Source organism: Ptychodera flava, assembly GCF_041260155.1.
Source record: "Ptychodera flava strain L36383 chromosome 23 unlocalized genomic scaffold, AS_Pfla_20210202 Scaffold_24__1_contigs__length_23054250_pilon, whole genome shotgun sequence".
Classification (NCBI taxonomy): domain Eukaryota; kingdom Metazoa; phylum Hemichordata; class Enteropneusta; family Ptychoderidae; genus Ptychodera; species Ptychodera flava.
Genome location: NW_027248278.1, coordinates 20,671,869 through 20,687,112, shown reverse-complemented (window position 1 = coordinate 20,687,112; position 15,244 = coordinate 20,671,869). Strand labels below are relative to the sequence as shown.

General features: G+C 37.8%; 1 long non-coding RNA gene across 1 annotated transcript; it reads left to right on the top strand.

The window, feature by feature from the left end:
- The first annotated feature begins 3,013 nt into the window (after nt 1-3,013).
- Nucleotides 3,014-14,409, top strand: LOC139124997 (uncharacterized). The gene is made up of 3 exons (XR_011550123.1): nt 3,014-3,369; nt 8,025-8,185; nt 14,345-14,409. It is a non-coding gene; the product is annotated as an uncharacterized lncRNA (long non-coding RNA).
- The last annotated feature ends 835 nt before the right edge of the window (nt 14,410-15,244 follow it).

Genomic DNA, 15,244 nt, shown 5'->3' with positions numbered 1-15,244 from the left:
ACTTTGCTTGCAAAGTCAGTCTTAATCACTCAATCTATTTATCGTCCCCGTTTAAGTTTGTATTTCAGAACATACCACACATTTTTCATGTCAAAAAATCTACAACACACATTTAACAAAAATACACAATATAATGAGTAACACTAAAGACAAACAACACAACAAAACCAAAGAAAAACAATACAAAAATAATAATGATAAGTACAATAATAATAGGTAATATTGGACGCTATTTGACCTTTGACCTCAAAACACCTTTACGTCACCACGGAGATAAAGGAGAGAAAATTTTACATTTTTTACAAAAACATATACATCTTAGCATTCAGTAATTCCCAAACAAAATCGTAGTCAGTCCAAAACCTGTGAATTCGAGTGAAATTATGCTGCTGACGTACAATTTCTGCCATGTGCACTGCGCAACTCGGGTCGAAATTTCGTTCTGCGCGCTTAGCGGACGCGCTCAACGCGCTCCAAGGACTCTTCATTTGAAAATACATCGAGATCAACGAGTCCGTTATGAAGATATCTCCAAATGGAGAATGTATCCATTTAACATTTCCACATCATCTTTATCATCCTCCAATAGCAACAGTTCATCTACGATATCTTCACATCTATGTCTGGAAGTTCAAAATTAGAGAACACATAATATAACCTCCCCAGGACTCTCATCTGTGTTGACTGCAGTGAAGTCGAGAATGCTGGTCCACATCAATTGTATTCAGTAGGAATAGGCATCAAATGACACGAAATATCAGTTACATACTGTAAATATATGGGTTAAAAATGAATACCGGATTTGACATATATACCTGGCAACAAGTTGTACCGCCGATTTTACTTATTGACTATTTGAGGTAGAACTGAAGGGACCGTGAAAGTTGTCGTGTGCAGACCTACGAGAAAGTGACGTTAACTTGCATATTTCTCTTCATAGACAGTGTGTTTTCATTTCCCTCGAGTAGACTCATGTCAAAAAAGTATTTCACAGCAAAATGCATCATCAGTGTCATAATTTACTTCAAAATGTGTCGAAGATAGCTTAGAGACCTTCTCTCTGCTGCCATTTTCTGCTTTATTTACAAACATTGTTCCAGCAAAATGGTGTTGTGGTACTTGCGATGATTGGATGATAGAAAACTTCCGCATCAATCACATTAGTTTTTTAAACTGTCATACTTTAAAGTGTCAAAGGTAACGTTGTCATCATAACCACTTTTGTTGTGTACGTAGCGAGATCATAACGCGGAACGTTCTGGCTACGCACACACATCTTAAGCTTTCTAGTAGTCGGTCTCGGACTCAAGGTCTGACGTTAATTTCGAACAATGCCTATACCAGTACATATGCCTACGTTGACAAAGATAGCGAGTTAGACATCAAACTGATTAGTAGTAGTGAGGCGAGGCTTCGCGAAAGTAAACAACCACAACGGTAAGGGCGAATATACCGAGCACATCTCTACAGCTGGATTTTAATCAGATTGGTTAGACATTAAACACTCATTCACAGCTTAAAATCATGATGTATTCGCGTTTTGTATTCTGAACATTTATAATCGTCGTAGCGATTAAAATGCAACTGAACAAACACACATTGAGACAAATGAATAACGCGTACGACAGAGTAAATATGGACATGTTTGCACATGGTATGAAATATTATACCAGCAACCTGTTTATATGTATTTTCTTTCAAAGCTATTTTTGTGCGACCCACAAGTTACAGCATGTGAGGTAGACACGTTGCATCAACAATATCTACAGACACGATATGCTTAGGTATCACAGAACATTTCAAAGTAACCGACGCAATCATTGATTATGGTAAATCATCATGATGTGAGCCTGACCAGACAAATGTGTCTTTTATGTTTTTGTTTCGTTTGTATGCGACTATTACTTGTTTCGGAAAGACGAGTTTCAGTATTTCATTGGATACCCAGGGCCGGGTATCTTGGTATGATCTTCTTACCCACTTAGTTTTATTAAATAAGTGAGTGAGTCAGAATATATGTTCAAAGGAGATTCTCGCTCCAGGGTCTATGCTGTGGTTTACTTTAAAGAAGAAAACAGTTAACGTAAGAAAGTTCAGGTTAGGCTACTCTTGGTCTTTTCCAGTAACCATGAACTACTGTAAACGTAGCTCATGTACCATAGGCACGCACGATGCAGTGTTGACCTCTGTGTACATATTCTGTTCACTACGTTACCCTCCTCCACAATGGAGGGAACATAGTGGACGAAAACAAATCACCATATACAGACTTAGGTGGCTGCAAATTTGATCAGACCAAAAAATAAAAGAAAGACCTCGGTGGCTACTCTGGCGTCTGCACGCACGCTAGTACGCTGTGTGCGGTAGGCAAATACTATCAGCTATGGCGTAGGCATTGCAGAGCAGACATACCGGCCATTGGCTAATAGCTTACCATCGTCAATCAGTGACAGATAACTACTTTAAGTAAATACTAGTACTATCCTTCATGTATTTATTTTACGGCCTTGTGTTTGTTAGTCCATGGAGTTTAAAGGGTTCTCTTCTACCTCTATGGTTAGTTGCTTGCTACAATCATGGAGCCATGAGCGGAGCTAGTACCATCATGCATGGTCCCCTTACAAAGCCGTGCTCCATATGCAATACGGCAAGCATTGTGGAATAGCTTGGTCATTACATGCTTAATGTTTCGAATGACTTTAAAAACGGCTATGCTAGGTCTGCATAGCTTTTCCTGTTTGATGAACATCGATGTTGCATTTGAAGGAAAATTTGTGAAAGAAACTTTTTTTTTTGCTTTATTTTGAATCGCAACTGTCTAACAAAGAGTAATCTTAACTCTCTACCCACACGTTGGGGCTTGCATGTAATAACCTTTCCCCAGATTTCCAATAGATATGGGTGTGTCCGTAAACAAGAAAAGTAAACTCATGAATTTTAATAGACAAGGTGGGTATGGCCCGTTTGCCCGAAATAGGCCATAGCAACCACGTCAAAATCTGTGTGGGGAAAAGCTGACATGTACCTATAGTAGAAGGGTTAATAAGTCGCTGTACGTAAAGTGTATATGTACACCCTATATACATTGAAGCGGACTGCAGTGTATAGTACGATTGACCGACCGTTTCATGACAAGCTGATTTTCTCCCTTTAAGTTTTCATGTCGGTGGAAGGGCGTGAATTTTTTTTGTGTGTCCATAAAAGACGGATCTTAAAACAATTGTGGACTAGTTTACCTTCGAATGTGGATAAGAACTGAATTTCCATCAGCTTTTTGAAGCGCTCTTCATCGCCGACATCCAGAACGTGCAGAACAACTATCGATCCCAATCCATGATGGATCACAATATTGGATATGCAGAAGGAAAAGTAGGTACATGAACATGTTCGTTGTTGAAAGCTTCAGGTAGTTCGTACGCAGTTGAAATTGCCCTCACTTTGAACAGTTTTTTGCTGCCAAACGATAAGGTCATTTTAGAAGTTCGGATTAGAACAGCGCTGGTCGCGATTTCAGGTTAATAATTAACATGCCTGCACGGGAGTGACATCTGGTACATACTGCTTGAAACTCGGAAAAAAATTGTTGTTGCGTGCATGGCTGTTTTTGCACCTTGTAGTCTGAGCCATAATAGGTGTGGTAGTTCGTATCCATTGTAACACTAGCAGGTTTATTTCAGTCGTTCTGGCGTGTTATGGGGACATATAATTACTGGCGTTTGTATATTAATTAAAGAAAAATGACGTCAGTTGGATCGGAGCTATTCAGATGACAAAAATATCAGTAGCTATTACACATGCACAGGTTTTCTTGACGAGCAGAACACTTGGCATTTTAGTATGCAATTAGAAGTAGGATAAAACAAATAGTTGATACACAAATTTAAAAACTCAAAATGAATAGGCAAACGTTACAGTTATGGAGAATTTAGGCTCCGGACTGGTATTATTGACTCTTGGGGCACTTAAAGGCGGATTTGCACTCAAGGCTACTATGATTTGTTTAGCTCCCCACTCTTCTTACTACAACAATTGTAATTGTATGAAAGAGGTAGTAGTTTCAACTTGTACGTAGACGTTTAGCATTCATTTTCTGAGCGTCAACTGCATACTTTGTTGCACTCTAACTTTTGCAGTTAATATTTAATATTTTCACTGTATGAAAGAATAAATTTAGTTTACCTCAACATTTTTTAAATTATTATGTACAGGTTGTCAAAACACCAGTTGATTACTGTTACATTGTTAATGTGGTACATTATGTATTATAACACACCTCATCCGCAGTCTGTATTCTAATTCGCAAATTGATAGTCACGTGGGTTCGTCCTTTTTGTGCTGGTCCACGTATTAAAACGACGTCAACAGCATCATTTGTGTGAACTGTTGACTGCCAGGCATCAGTTTCGAAAAATGATGCCTGATGACGTCAAAACGACATTTACGCATGTGCGTACTGGAATGAAAACAAGATGTCGTCTGCGGCCTAGCGAAACGATCAGTACAGAGTTGTTCGTGCATACTGGCTTATTTCAATTAATAAATTGTGTTACGATACCAAAGGCGATCAAAATGTTACAAGCGCGACAAGGTCGACACCAACACTCAACTGTGGTACTAATTTTAATGCACTTAATATTACCATGCCCATTTATTTGGTTGAACTGAGCCACGTGACTGACCATAAATGCACAGCAATGCTTTGTTTCATTGCCCGTGAATATAATAGTATTATTAATCATCAAACTAATGGTATATTAATCATCGTAAAATTGCAGCTAAAACGTAAACTGTGATTTGTACAAATATCATAATCAATCATAAAATAAAATGACGCACTTGTGACCGAAGTTCAGACACTTTTCCCCACAGAATTGCAAGACAGTGCGTCGCGTATTGATTACTAGCATACAGCACGTGACAGTTCAAAGAAAATAATATTTGTGAATACAAGTCATGGGACCTATTTTCTTTCTTGTGGGAACCTATCGTAAATGTTGACGTTTTTCTTTGGCTCCTTGATAATAAATGGAAATAACAGACTCCGCCATGAGTATCAACTTAACGCCTATATGTGGACGCAGGCGAGAGGAAAGCCAAAATTTACGGGCTGGGCAAGTCTCGCACATTAATCTTTGCTTTCCTCCCGCCCCCTTGCCAATTAATGTATGTTAATGGTTAGGGTGTAGCCCCATGTTTCTTTAGTAGTGTGACGTAGCCACTCGATAGTTAATATTACATGATATTTTATGACTTGAATTTAGTTTGTATGACTGACAATGACTGTGACCTATAGTAACCCCTGCTGCACGTGGGGCATCGTGAGAACGATTCCCTTGTTTATCTTTGAGACTCTTTTGATGTAACCGTTCATCCGCCTTTAGCGAACGTACTGTTTTGACAACAGCTTAAGTCATTAGCATTGACCGGACGCTATGTTGACAGATGTACTGATGGGAGCGACCTTCCTGTCTTTCACTTCTGCCGACTCTCTTTTAGTTAATTATAGATGCATACCAAAGGCATGACAATATGCAGATTTAGAGACGATTTAAGTTGTACACATTCTAAACAGAGAGACACATCACATCACTTCACTTCACCTCACTTCTTGACGTATTCCTGTACAGAGATGTAGACGCACTGTGTTTGACGCACCGACTTAAGTGAGAAGCCCAGTCTGTTTGACTGTGGTGGACCACGTCTTTGTAGAATCTGTTGAGACGCCCCAGACGACACTGACCGTGACCGACGCCTATTATTAGACTAGTGTGAGACATAGAAGTTTTACCGTGTAACTTATGTTACTCAGCTGAATAAAGTGCTACGACTTAGAGTATATTTCTGTGTACCGTTGCCGTCTCTTATACGTCTACTGCCCGACGTTCCCTGCCACAGAGTGTACGTATCCGATAATAGCTACATCACAACCACGCTACGTGACATATTGGTTAGCAGCAGAAGGGATAGACTCAAGCCAGAAGCTTCGCCGTTATTGCTTCATCGGTATGCATGCTGTTCGCTGTTCTACCGTTTGTTGTGTGCTATTCCCGAAGACAGAGATCAGATTGAACTTTTGTAATGGATGGAATCTTTTGATGAAGAACATTGACTAGATGGAATTGACAACTGATTTGGTTTCATGGCAGCAGAAATAAGGACATTGAACGATCTTAGAACTTGTGATTATTACGAAGAGACATGTGAATGTGAACCTGTAAATGAACTGTTGATGTAATTCACATTGTCACCGACGACAACGTCGACTATGGCGCGTGTAGCAGTAGACGACAGTAGCAGTAGTAACCGGGTGATGATTCCAGCGCGCGGAGACGATCATCAGCCCACTTTCCGGTCTGTAGTTGACGAAGACTGACGTTCCGTCAGAGGCTTATTACTGTCAACGGCCACAGGAGGCGTTGACCCGAAGGTAATTTGTAATGCCGAGGAGATGTGTTTTGAATTTTCTGACGACGACGATGTTATTGTATGTGTATGTCGAATTTGGGTGCTGGAAATGACGACGCACGTTGATGGTCACCCAGTGAATGCCGGTTCTAGGCAGACGTGCCTTGACGAGAACCGATGAAATTGCGACCCAGGCGAATTACTGGCAACCGGCCCGGATGAGGTGTTGCCCGAAAGGTAATTCGAGGAGCCGCGTGAATCTGTGCGAGACAACAGATGTGTTTGCCAAGCAGACAGGACAGCTGGACGAGCTGTATGTGGAATACAACATTTTTACGGACATTGACGAAGATAAAAGAAAATGAACATGTGTAATATTGCAGTGACAATACAAGTATTTGCCGACTTAATGCACTGCCCTTATTATGTAAGTACCTGCTTGCCAGTGAAATGATAGAAGCGAATACAACCATGTACGTATGAGAGATAATTACACCGAAAACATCATCAATGACTCTGTGGTTATTGTTTAATTACAGACTCTGTGATATTGAATTCGAATCATCATTTGCGAATATTGACGACATTGAATTTAAAAGCGAATATACATCGAACTTTTACTAACTCTGAGAAATAATTGCAACTTAGTGAACTCTAGTACATAGTGTTCTGTAATACATGTATTTATTGATTACTTTCTGTTGTATTCTCATGATTTTGGACTTTGTTGATTTTTGTTTGTGTTTTATTGTTTTGTTAATTTTTGATTTGTAGATCGAGCGAGGACGCCTTTCGATCTTGGTTGGGAGGTGTGACGTAGCCACTCGATAGTTAATATTTTATGACTTGAATTTAGTTGTATGACTGACAATGACTGTGACCTATAGTAACCCCTTCTGCACGTGGTGCATCGTGAGAACGATTCCCTTGTTTATCTTTGAGACTCTTTTGATGTAACCGTTCATCCGCCTTTAGTGAACGTATTGTTTTGACAACAGCTTAAGTCATTAGCATTGACCGGACGCTATGTTGACAGATGTACTGATGGGAGCGACCTTTCCTGTCTTTCACTACTACCGACTTTCTTTTAGTTAATTATAGATGCATACCAAAGGCATGACAATATGCAGATTTAGAGACGATTTAAGTTGTACACATTCTAGACAGAGAGACACTTCTCTTCACTTCACTTCACTTCACTTCTTGACGTATTCCTGTACAGAGATATAGACGCACTGTGTTTGACGCACCGATTTAAGTGAGAAGCCCAGTCCACGTCTTGGTAGAATCTATTGAGACGCCCCAGACGACACTGACCGTGACCGACGCCTATTATTAGACTAGTGTGGGACATAGAAGTTTTACAGTGTAACTATGTTACTCAGCTGAATAAAGTGCTACGACTTAGAGCATATTTCTGCGTACCGTTGCCGTCTCTTTATACGTCTACTGCCTGACGTTCCCTGCCACAGAGTGTACGTACCCGACAATAGCCACATCACAACCACGCTACGTGACATTAGTAATAAAAGTGGAACATGCGCCAGCAATTGAAATATAATTTTCGTTAATCGTTACCATAATTATTAATATAAAATGATGGTACTTTCAATTCACAGATCATGGCTGCTAGGAAGCTATATCAAACACGATTGCCACTGATTGGGATGCTTGTGGCAGTAAGACTGATTTTGTGCAGTGATGACGCAATGTTCCCTGGGCAAGCTAGACCGGACGATCCACACGCTTGTGTTTGGTTCGAATCACTAACAGGGACAACGTAAGATAGGATACATGTTAAAACCTAAACATGGGACTATATGCCTGCAGTCCACAGCCCCTTTCTGTCATTATGTTTTTCAGTTTGTGAGGACATTCAGTTATAGTAATCTGCTTGTTTTCCACCAGCCATACTTTTCTGACTGAACAACATAAAACACAATGTTAGTGTCCAGGTATATGTATTTGAAGCTGGCCAGTCGATTGTAATCAAATATAGGTCAACTTAGGTCACAGTCATGCCTAATTAGTGACTGGAGACAATACTGCATAGTAAATACCCAATTTTGACATTTATTTTCTTCTTCAGCACATGGCAATTAGTACATAACATTCATAAATCTGTTTGAGTTGCTACATTGGGAGGAAACCATAGTTACAGTATTTTCTTCCGGTTAAAAATACTGAATTACCAGAAAAAATCGATTTAAAGTCATCCAATTCTATGACGTCATATTTGTTTACTGAAACCTTATGTGTTGTAGAAAGACCCATATCTAAGCGTTCTAAAATTATAAATTATGTGGCATTCTAGCCAGTTTACGTCATCAAGGAAAGAATTTTGTACCCCTAACCGTAGCTTTTGCACAGCCCATACAGATACACGCAATTCAAAATTGACTCCAGAGAAGTAGTTACAGTTAAATATCTAATGTTAACATTGTTTAATATGTCGCAGTAAATAATTTAAACACAAAAAGCTGTCAAAAGTGTGCTTAATAAAAAGTAAATCACAATTGTTACATAGTATTTTGGGTAGCAAATTTCAAATTGTCAAAAAACTTCATTTTAAAGTCGTCCTATTCTATGTACACAAATTTATTTTGCTAAAGTTGGTGTTTCAGAAAGAGCACTATCTGAGCTTTCGAAAAATTAAAGTTTGTGCTATTTCATGCTAGTTTACGTAATGTAGGGCAGGATACATTACCCCCTACCCCTACCTATTTTTCGCCATTCTTCGCGGTACATGCAAATCAAAAACCAGTGCAGACAGGTAGTGCATCCCAAAATATCCAATGTTAACATCTTTTTTCTAGTTCAGCAGACCCAAAGAACAAAAAATACCCATGTAGTAGGTTAAGGGGATATATATATATATATATATATATATATATATATATATATATATATATATATATATATATATATATATATATATATATATATATATATATATATATATAATATATATAACATTCGATCAGATAAAAATATTAATTCATTACAGCGTACGTTTTTGACCATGACTCACTGTGATGTATTTTTGACATGTTCTGTCATAAAAACCGATGCTGTCAAAATCTACATGTATCATCAGTAGGTAACTAAGATCTACCAGTTTTCGAAGCCCCTTATTCTGAAACTTTCACTCTGTTTACAGATTTTGCTCTTTCTACATAAAATGACATAATGTGTAGGATATGCATTAAAGCTAAGAGTGTAAATAAAATGTATAGTTTTGTTCCCTAGATTTCCTGAAAATACAACAATTCAGCTGAAAATATAGTCTATATGCTGATGAATTGATTTTTTGAACCTGATAACTTATTACTAATTAGTGTTTCCGTTGTTCAAAAATACATTCATGTACCTATTATTGAGATTAAAGAGTCAGTAAAGTGTTGCCTTTTAACAGTACATGTCTCAGAACATGTTTAATAGAAAACATGCAACATCATCCACGTCATCCTTTTAGGCAGCTTTGGATGCAAATTGCCGACCGGAAGCAAGCCTCTCACAGGTGTCTTTAACGAAATAAGGATTGTCACTATAAACACAGGTTATCGTAAACTGACCCAATCGCTTGGCTTTTACTGGCAGCAGCTACTGGCTGGTCAAGCCTGTGCGTTCACCCTACGATCTACGCAACAGCCTACCACTATAACGCGATAATATGCTAAAGTTATTAATCCCATTTATTAGGCTAATATTCTGGTATTTGTAGCATCTTTGAACCATCATTTGAATAGCAAATTTGACGCTAATAGAAACATTGAGCCGGTGTATTTCTCGGCAAAAGTAGTTTCCTTTGTACATTAAGTGTGATAAAGGTAAGCTAGCAATATGCGTCGCAAAAAGGAACATTTAATATGTTGGAAACTCTTTTCCAACTCTACACAAGAGTTAGCATCGTTTAAAATGGCGTAGTAATAAACGGACTAAGTTGCCTATATATTGACCTGTATTTCCGTATCAATCTCTGTGGTCACTCCATTGAGAAAAAAGTATCGTCAGGTTTTACGAGAAAGTGACAATGAAAACTTAAAGCCTATAATTGACCTGTATTTCCGTATCAATCTCTGTGGTCACTCCATTGAGAAAAAAGTATCGTCAGGTTTTACGAGAAAGTGACAATGAAACTTAAATTTCCCTTTTCAGTTTTGGAAATGAAACTGCAAAATTGTATTGCGGTGAAAGGTGTATGACTTCAACACCGTAAATTCTGGAGCCCTAAAAACGAGTAATTGCTACCTGAGTCGAACTATATTAAACCATTGAGTATATTTTGCCACTTTCATCAGTAAAAAATTCGAACAGGATCTTAAAACGTAAATAGCAAACTAATAAAGAACAGAATATTGAACATGACCTTTACACGTACAACACGTAAGACAGTATGTGTGATGATGGAGAGGGGGTGACTGATATGTGTTCCAGTAACATGTCTCTGAGAAATAATATAAGTCGATCGGCTGAATTGTTTCTTTCATGAAATTCACGTTTTTCATTTTTTCGGCAAAAATTCAGCAAAAACATAAGTAACTTGTCGAAAATCGGCTAAAAAGTGCAATTTTTGGCTGCTAAAATAAGTATAGGTTGGGTTACCTGAAACACGATTTTTAGCGCGAGTGTTATCAGTAAAAGAGCAGTTACCAACAATGAACACAATTTGATATTAATGTAGAACGCGCTTCGGGGACAAATATTTGGACTCGCAAATTTCAACAATTCTTTCTGATCTACCACTTGTGGGGGTCATTTAAAAGCTCTTGAGAAAGGAAACTTTAACTGTCTTAGTTTTGCGAAAATCCAATATTTATGGCGGCCATTTTGAATTTCAAATATCGCAAAATGTTGGGCAATTTGATTCGCTAGTGCCAAACTTTGCTAGGTGACCCCAGATTTTTATTAATGATTTAGTATGAGAATGGTTGAAGTTTCAACTAGAAATGTTTGAGGAAAAATTTGAGTCTTTCACTTTCGAGGCGCATACTATCTTAACTTATAAACCCAGCATGACCTCTTTAAAGTTCAATTACTGCATCATGTTGTTGTCGTGTCACTATTCCTATGTAAGACAATGACCTCATTTACCCTAGATCTTGATTGCAGTTGACCAGATAGCTAGAAATTCATACATCTAGACACTTAGATTATGTTTGTGTGTTGTTTACTAACAGAGAAATTGGATTTTTCTAGAACACATTTACTAGGATTCCATCACCAGTTGCCATAGCAACAACCCTGACTTGCCGTGACCATAGCCTTAAATGACCTATAGACACCTATGTTCAGAGCAGCAGGCTGACCTGACTGCCAAGTGGGCAGAACCTCTTCTGCAATTTCCCATATTTCATTTACATATAATTTACAGTGGAATATATGTTCTGAATACCCTTAGCATCTCCTTAGACAAAATACCTCAACCCCACAGTCCAGGGCTTAAAAAGTTGAGACGAAGCCTTGATAATTTGTTTTTTTGTGTCGGTTTTTACAAGATAATTTGTAAGACATTTTTTCTCAAAGAAATACGATTTTCAACAGACCGTTGCCCTGGCAACAACTCTGATTAGTCATAAACGCGACCTTAAATGAACCATATCTTGATTGCAATCGACTTGACAACTTATAATATAAATCTAGGCACTGACATTGTGTTTTTATGTTGATGAGTGACAAATCTACGGGATTTTATCTCATTACAGTGTTATTATGGCAACCACACTGTAGCCCACACCAACCACCAGTTCAATGGCAAACAAACATATTATGACAGCTGAGGTCCTTAGCTAACAGGAAAATATGGTGGATAAAAGTGCCTAGGGGGATGGTTTCATATATTGTCCCATGGACTACTGAGGGTAGGTGACCATTTCATGGACGTAAGGAGAGTACGTAAACCTTGTTTGGGCTATAACTTGTTTTGTCACACAGCTTTCTTACATAGTTTTCATTCAAAATCTTCTAGTTTACTGACAGATGACAATAATACGCTTTATTCCGACGGCAGACGAAAACGCGTTGAAAAAAATATAACGATTTTCATCATAGAACAGCGCATTATTCAAATCAATGTTATGTGGTGTATTGACTTTTTTCACATGATTTTGTAATTTAAAGCGGTATTTTCAATGTAAATCGTGTGATTTTATGTCAAGTTGAAAATAGATCCACTTCATTTCAAGTCACGTGATGACTATACGGCCTGCTACGTCATCAACAAGTTACTATTGAATCATATTTCGGTGGCGACGTTTGATACATGAGGCGTATAATAAAAATCTTTATGGCCCTCGCCGTACGACCGAAGTCCGCAAAACCTGAGTCAGGGCCGTAAAGGGTCTATCATATAGTGAATAATGAATATGTATTTCAAATACGACCTAGCATAGTTTTGGAAACTAAAATTAGTGTGATACCTAAAACAAATCGCCATGTGTCGATTATTTAGAAAAGCGTTGGCCGTATTCCGTCACAGATTGACATACATAACAACGTCATTTGTTAACCTACAGAATTCCGGAAAGCGCAAAACCATCTAAGTGACCATCAACGATTGAGAGCAAAGTGATATCTATCTTTAAAGTTTAATGGTACACAATTTGCAGGTCTCCAGATATTTATGAAAAGGGAGATGTTACATGCACAAGTCCAGCATACATTTCCGTCTGATGATACTGAATAACTTGCAATTTCACGGTGAAAATAGGGGAAACCCAATTAATGTTTCCTTTCCCTTTTTTTCCAAATTTTGTTTGCCATTAAAAAAAGGGGGCTGCCACTGAGAGCAACAATCCTGAGGAATGTTTCAGAACATTTGTTTAACAGAACACTTATCCATTACATGAATTCATATAATGTATATTTGTTATATTTCTGCTAGTTCCATTCACAATTCAATATTCATAAATGCACATTCTGTCAGCCGTACATTTTTTATCAAAGTTGTTAGAGCATGCATATTTCACATTCTTTTACAAACTTTAAAATAGTCATGATATACATGTTTTAAGATGATGAAAACAAACATGTTAATTTTTTCTTGGCCTTTTCTGCCAGCAGTCAATGAGAATCATCAGAACGAATGGGATTCTAAAGTATTAGTATCATTACGCAATGTGTGAGCCTACCCACAATTCTCCTTGATTCATACACACTGAGATCACTTCTTGACTACAGCAAATTTCCTGTGTACACAGGATGCTATGGTCAATAATTCAACAATCTGGCACCATAGTATTGATGCACATATCTTCTGGATGCACATTCAGAATTATTGGAAAATCAACCCTTTTTCCACGTAGAAGCTAGCAAATTTGTAAATTTTTCACCAGATATTTTAGACAGCCACGCATAATTCTATAGATCAGGACTTCTGCGCAAATATTTAATTGATGTTTTCTTCCATAGCCCCCTAAAAGATTGTAGTAGCCCCCTAAAAGATTGTAGTATTTTGTCTGCCTCCTCCCCCCTAATTTTTCTTGGGGAAGATGGATGCCTCCCCTGAAAATACTCCAGTCCCTCTGGAAGTGAATTCTGGACACTCCCTTATCCCCTTAACTTTACACAATCTCGTGAAATTAGGTGTATGGTAAATGACGAATTGGCCTGCAATAATCTTCTATGTTTAAAATTGTCTGGCTTAGACTCACTAAGTTGCTGTGAATAGTGACAATCGAAAATCATATATTATCTTCAGACGATGCTTCCCATAAGCAGACATTTTCAACGCCATGTGAATCGTGCCAGACATAATTTGTAAACCATACAATGAATGTTATCAAAGGACTTTAGCCAAAGTTCATTTGTATAATGTTCTTTGAATTAATAACGTTTACGCAATGAGCTGGCATGCTTATTCTATCCTGGCATGAATAATAACAAACAACAATTATTGTATTTTCCGATAAAGAAATGAAGCTTATCATATTTATTTTAGTGTTTTTAGATGCTGTGATGGTTACTTCAAAACCGAGGAGTCCAAACTGACTGAAGATTGTACAGGTAAGTGTTGTATTACCGATACGATATTCACCTGATTGATATACACGAACGAACACGGTACGAATAACATTACGATGATCGATAATTTTTGATGACACAAATGTCAAACAACAAAGTTCCATAACTGTTTTATTTCAAGAACCTACCACTGTCCATATAACCTTCAGAATTATATATAACTTGTCACGTGAATGTAATCGTTAAGATTAGAAATATTAAATGTATCGAATTCAAATTATTGTTTTTGTAGACGTCGGTCCGTCTTTATTTTCCTTGCCATCCTGCCATCTATTATGTTAGTATATACGCCGTTACGATCGCTGTTGCTAAGTGATTGTCTTAGCGTGATAAATACCACCAAACTATTCTATAAGCTTTGCACTGAGGGTGATCTTGTGTTGTACTGAGAGCTCTATAAATACCGGATTTGAAGTAGGATAGTTGAAGCAAACAACTGACTTGCTGTTTTTGTTTCAATAAATAAGTTTTTTTGTCGATGAATTACATTACAATTGAGAAGTTTTGAGCACATTTGAGTCGGTATACGAAGCCGAGGAAACTGTCGCTCGGTCATGAGTTTCTAAGCATAAACCTAGATTGCCAACTTATTTCAAACGGATCTATTCACTTGCTCGGGTATCAAAATTTCGACTTAAGTCGCACAAACGACGATTTGAGAGTATTTTGTGCAGTTTCCTTTAACAACGTATTCAAAAATGTTATGAATTCCACGATGATCTAAGAAAAATCGTTTTCGTGCAAAAACAAATCCAAAATGACAAATTCATAGATATGAATTCATGGCAAATTTTCAAAACGCAGTTACTTGCCAAGA